Here is a 5,933-nt window from a genome sequence, read left to right on the forward strand (position 1 = left end):
GAAAGAAAGAAGGAAAGAAAGAAGGAAAGAAAGAAGGAAAGAAGGAAGGAAGGAAGGAAAGAAGGAAGGAAGGAAGGAAGGAAGGAAGGAAGGAAGGAAGGAAGGAAGGAAGGAAGGAAGGAAGGAAGGAAGGAAGGAATTTTACCTGTCACATTCCCGTACCTCCCCATAGTAAGTCATTACACAGAAGTTACAAAACTATTTCTGTGAGAGTATGATGTAAGTCACATTTCATAATTGAGTTGAGCTGAACTGGAGAAAAATTAAATGTCAAGAAACAAGTAATTTAACTCAGTACTGTATTTAGAAGAAGCTAATAATACGGTGTCCTAGTGGTTGTTTCCTTGTTCGGTCCTGCCAGTCACATATATTGTCGCTCAGAAAATGTTGCTTTATTGGAAAAGAAAAAGAAGAAAATGTTGAAAAAGTAAGACAGAAAATGTAGATTTCTTTCCATTTTGCCATAACAAAAGCACTGGTCAAAACCATTTACCCTCTTATTCATAGGCATGAAGAAACCAGATTGGATATGAAATGCAGTGGATCTGAAACAATCTCTCTGTTTCTAATCTCCAGATATTACAAGTCTACATTTTATTCATAGACATTTCCAAGTTCTCTTCTGTTTGGATGAAATAATGGCATTAGTATTACAATGAATTTACTGTAGTGTAATCTACAGACACAGAATTAYGTCATTTTGAAAACAAATAGAGATTTTAGACACTGAGGACCAATTTATGCCCTGGCATTTGGCATAAATAATTGCCATTGCTGAGTTTGTACCCATTTCTAAAAATAGAATTTGGTCTATCTTTCTCCAAATGATGCCCATGATAAAGTCTAAACTGGATGCCAGATTTGATTCTGCGTTTTTGATCCTAGATACTCCTAGTCAYTTCTGTTTTCAGGCGGAATGTTGTATTCACATGCTGTTTTTGATCAAAATTACTAATGCAAAAGGCAACATAAAAACCTTTGAGAGAGTTGTGAGATTATATATCACAACATGAAAATTTACCTTCAATACTTTATTTTAATCTAATCCTTTATAATAATTCTTGTATTTTAACTCTGAGGAAAATACTGTATTGTACTGTTTCCCTCTTAAAAATAGTAAACTGGCCCTTTTAAATGGCCTGTGAGATATGAGGTTGTGTGGTAAAAATATCTCTSTTCAAAAAATGTATGCTGTTGCATAAAGTTCTGGAGTGGCATGTAGCAGTTAACAGTATAAGCAACTTGCAGTCATTTCTGCTCTGTTGCAGTAGTCTCTACTTAAAATCTAATTGCTATTAAATTGCAAGGGAAAGAAGTGATTTGAAAGAGGAAGTTTAAGCCTTAAAAATCACTGCATAGAAGTCTTAAAAAAAAAAAAAAAAAAAAAAAAAGTAATAAATCAAAGCAAAAAAGAACCAGGGCAGTAATTTTCATATCTTTTCTCTCTGCTTGGTATGATCCTTATGCAGCAGCACCTCAAACCTTCAGATTAGGTAAGAACACAGAGCAAAGTACATGTAATTGAGGACTAGTTTCTTCGTAGCTAATGAAGGCTTTTTTTTTTCTTTTTTGTTTTTTAAAACCAAAAGAGTCTTGATTAAACTTGTCCATGAAAAAATTTCAGGTGAGGTAGACTGAATCTGTACAGACTGACGCGAACATGAGTCTCAAGTAAAAGAGAGTTGATTTTCTCTTGCCCTATAAAATCTCTCCATTTTWAAATGGAATCTTTGAATAAAACTGCTGAGACATGTGAGCTCTCCTCAGCCATCCTGTTAACTCCTAACCACTGGCAACTCAGAGACTTTTCCATCCAGCACAGCCAGAGACAGCTTAAATTAATAAAAGGGAGCAGGCCAGTGGTATAATCTGATCTGCAGTAAAGCATTCTCTGGTCTGGAAACATCTGACTTTAACAGGAATTAAAATATGAAAGTTTTTCTAAACTTCTGCTGCCTTCCTACGTTCCCGCAGAGATTGCAGTTTCATGTTTCACATTACCTTTCCCAGAGTGTTTTCCTTTTGTGGAAGCTTTCTCCTTCAGATCTTTGAGATGTTAATAAAATTGATATACATACACATGCACACAGTCTACATGTGAATTGTTTCGTTAAAATGTAGGCTGGGAGCAAAAATCTGACCTTTTAAAGACTACAGACTACAATCATGCATTGAGCTAACTAGAAGAGCATTCTACTGCCTCAAAAGTAGGCATGCAATGGCACGTTTTCATTCAAAGTAATTGGATCTGCTAAAATATTTTTAAATCTTACYGAGTGAATATCACAAATTAAGTCATTTTTCAATACCTAAAATCTCTTTTTCCTCAGGGRCAGAAGCAGGGGCAGTGAATTTAGAAGACTGCAACAGGATTGCTTTTAATATCATAAGTGGTCTCTCTTCAAATTGGAAGTCTCTTAATCTACTTGTTAGACTTCACAGCACAAATGCTAACTATTTCTCCATTTCTTGGTTATATGTAGCAAGAAGAATCTGCTGCTTTTAAAATGTAGTTCCCAACCTCTGCACATCAGCTTTGACAGTACACAAAGAATGTGGATAGTCTGGGGGTTTTTTTATGTGTTTTTTCGCTAATTTTGTGTGTGTGTGTGTGGAGGGGGGTTCTTTTCCAAGAGGTTTTAATTAGTGCCAGAGGAGACACAAGGGTGCATACTAGTTATGCCTATGTAAAACCCTTCTGGATATTTATGGCAGTTTCTCGTCATATTATTCAATGTCTTATATACTTCTGTAGCCCTGCTCTTACTGCTTACATGAATGACCATTTTTTTCTCCTCTCTATATTTCTTCAAATGACTACATAATATTCCAATAGTCTTTGATATTTTTAAGTGACATCCCAGTGATTTTGGCAGAATTTTCTCTGAGATGCCTACTGAATTTTGATGATGTGTGACAGATGTTTGGAGCCTCACTGGATCAAGGTACTCTGCCCTCAATGACTGCMGCCCTCTGCCCACTGGCCTGCCCTTCTGTAGCTGCCACACTGGACTCCCGGCTTGTACCAGCTGGCTGTCTGAAGAGATCAGCACAAGTTCCCACTGGAGATGGTTGATATTAGTGCTTACCAGTGTCACCCTCACTGCTTGCTTCAACTTCTTAGTATCTTCTGTTGGGACCACAGACCCTTTCAGGTGGTGAACCACAAAGGGAGCTCAATCCASTTGCTAAAGCACAGGCACTGACTGCCTTTTGATATGGTTTCCTGAGGGTCCATGAAATATCCAGRTGGTTCCCTCCATCTGGGAGACCATACAACCTTATATAGCAACATTTAGCAAGATCCTTTTGGAAAGATTTAAAAATACTTAGCCCAACCTCCTGTTTACGTAATAATAGTATCTATATCCACAGAGTCAAGAGATTTGAAAATATAGGAAGACAAGTGTTATTTTATCCTTTGTTTCATAAAAATAATCTTGGAGAGTAACTCGTATACTGCTAGACAATGTTTACGCAGCCAGAGTTTCTACCTATGTTTATAAAAATAACATGATATTTTCTTGATTTGACTTTCAATACCTGCAAGGAGCTTTCCTACTCTTTAGCCTCTAAGTCTCATGAAACAATTTTCTCAGTCACAGATATTGSAATTTGTTTCCAAGCTGATCTACTACTGTTTAAATATATATATATACACACATTATATATATAAATCTACTTGTTTTCTGAAGATTTTGCAAGGACAGATGAAGATTAAAATAGAATAATGGTCTAGTTTTGATCCTCCCCATGTCTGCTGTATCTTTACTCTTATAGATCAGTTATTACAGAGAGAAAGAATCAAAATGAAGCCAACCTGAACATACACGTATTTGCTTCCTGATCACTGGTTGCTTTCCCTTTTGTGCTATTTAGATTTGCAGGCATATGCTTTTTTTTCCTCTAATATGTTTATGCAAATTTGCTCCAATTGCTACTTGAAAGTGTTCACAACATGACAAGCATTCTGACATATTTACTTGACATACCTTTTGAAGAGATGATCAGGACATTACAGCACCAYGTTTGAGATGTTCTAACTATGGGTTACCATGCTTTCTATTCTGAAACACTATTTTTAGAGTGTTTATAATCCTGGAATGAAAATTCTTTTGGACTTTAGTTTAACATGCATGACTGACAAATTTCCAGATTAACCAGTTAACATATTTCTGGATACAATGTGAGAAAATATCTGCTTAATACATTTTAGAGAAAAAAATGCCAATGAGTATATATGATTTACAAGAAATGGACTTTTGCACATATTAATATTCATTAAAATATGAGTGTGCAGCTGATTTCATCTCTACTACAGTGATATAGCTTTTAGGATAAAAATGTGCTCACATCCATGGTAATTTATATAAAAATAAAACGTTTGAAGAATGACTGCCCCTGTGTTGCAGGTGTTTTTAGACAAAAGATGGTTACTTTTTAAAATGCTACTGATACTCTACAGAAAAAAAAAAAAAAAAAAGGCAGGAAAAAGTAGAAATCAATGCTTTACTGCTGGAAGACCTCATGTGTTTCCTCTGACAGTTTGGGATATTGCACACACAATCACTGTTTTTTAAATTTCTTGTTTACGAGCGTACAAATACTTCTAACCATTTGGAGAATCAGTTTGGACAGATGTCATCTCTCACTGCTTAACAAGGCCTTAGGCCCTGTCCCATTTCCCACATAGCATGTCAGCTTCCTTTTACTGGCCCTGAAGCCTAAACAACTTTGTAATTTCTTTCTAGATACTTAATATCTGAGGAATGGATGGTGGCTAGAAACCATTCTCTTTAAGACATCATAAGCTGAGGAAGAAATCACCTCCCAATGTGATCTGAAGTCTGAGAGGAAAAGTCAGAGTCAGTAAAGCACAGAGTGGCTCTTTCTCTATGGTCTGCAGAAAAGACAACTTTCCAGCTTCGAATTTAGGAATTGAACTCAAGGGCACTAAATTTTCCCCTCCCTACTCCKTCTTTCAGGGAGTTTAGATATCTTGCTCCCTAGCCCTGGTGTCTGCCCTGACTAAACCACATTAAAAATGATTTGGGGTGTAATATAATTTTGCCGAATTATTTCTAGCTAACATTTCTCCTTTTAAAGTAATGCTTTATTTTAATGTTAGGAAAAAATGAAAAATGAGGTAAGAATGTGTGAATTTTTCATAGTGAAAAAAAGAATAAAAAAAATCATTCACATTAAAAAGAAAAGCTCTGTTATAAATCACAGTCAACCATAGGAAAATGTCTGTGCTCTAGAGTTTCATGCAAGTCCTTTCAGCATAAAGCAGGAGTAGTGATGATGTCTTTTCTTCATCCTCTTATATGGATATCTTTCACTAAGCATAAATCAACACTCCTGCATGATAAGAGAGTCTTCTTATTCTGCGCAAACCTGTTTGAGCACGAGCAAAACTATGTCCACCTGCTACTATGGCATAGTGCCCACTCACACTAGGTGAGTAGGTGAGAAGCCAATCAGCAAATCTCAGGTGGCTTGAGAAGGTTAATACTCAGAATACCAAGAGTCAGGTTTTTTGAAGGGGCTCTTGGCTCATCTTGTGTTTTTAATGATTAGGATCTCACCCTCAGGGCTGTGTGTTACCAGCTCAGTCCTTGTAGGAGGGGACAGAGGCAGATGGCTTGGCAAAACCAGAAGCCTCTTCCCCTTTCAAAAATTAATTTGTTGTTTTCTTCTAACAAGAAATTTCATGCCGATGAGCTGTATTGAGCTGACAGCCCAATATTTCTCTATCCATTTTCTGCACAGAGATAAGCATAACCATCCTTATGTTAACCCAACAGATTGCCTACATCCTCCTATGCAGTGATAAGAGACTATTTCAGCACTCCCATCTATTTTGCCTTTGGCTTCTCTGGTACGGTTTCCAACAAGGATACTATCACCATGTGTTTGTGGGTATATTTGTT

This window comes from Nothoprocta perdicaria, unplaced genomic scaffold (genome assembly GCF_003342845.1).
Source record: "Nothoprocta perdicaria isolate Ctin4 unplaced genomic scaffold, notPer1 scaffold_293, whole genome shotgun sequence".
Classification (NCBI taxonomy): Eukaryota; Metazoa; Chordata; class Aves; order Tinamiformes; family Tinamidae; genus Nothoprocta; species Nothoprocta perdicaria.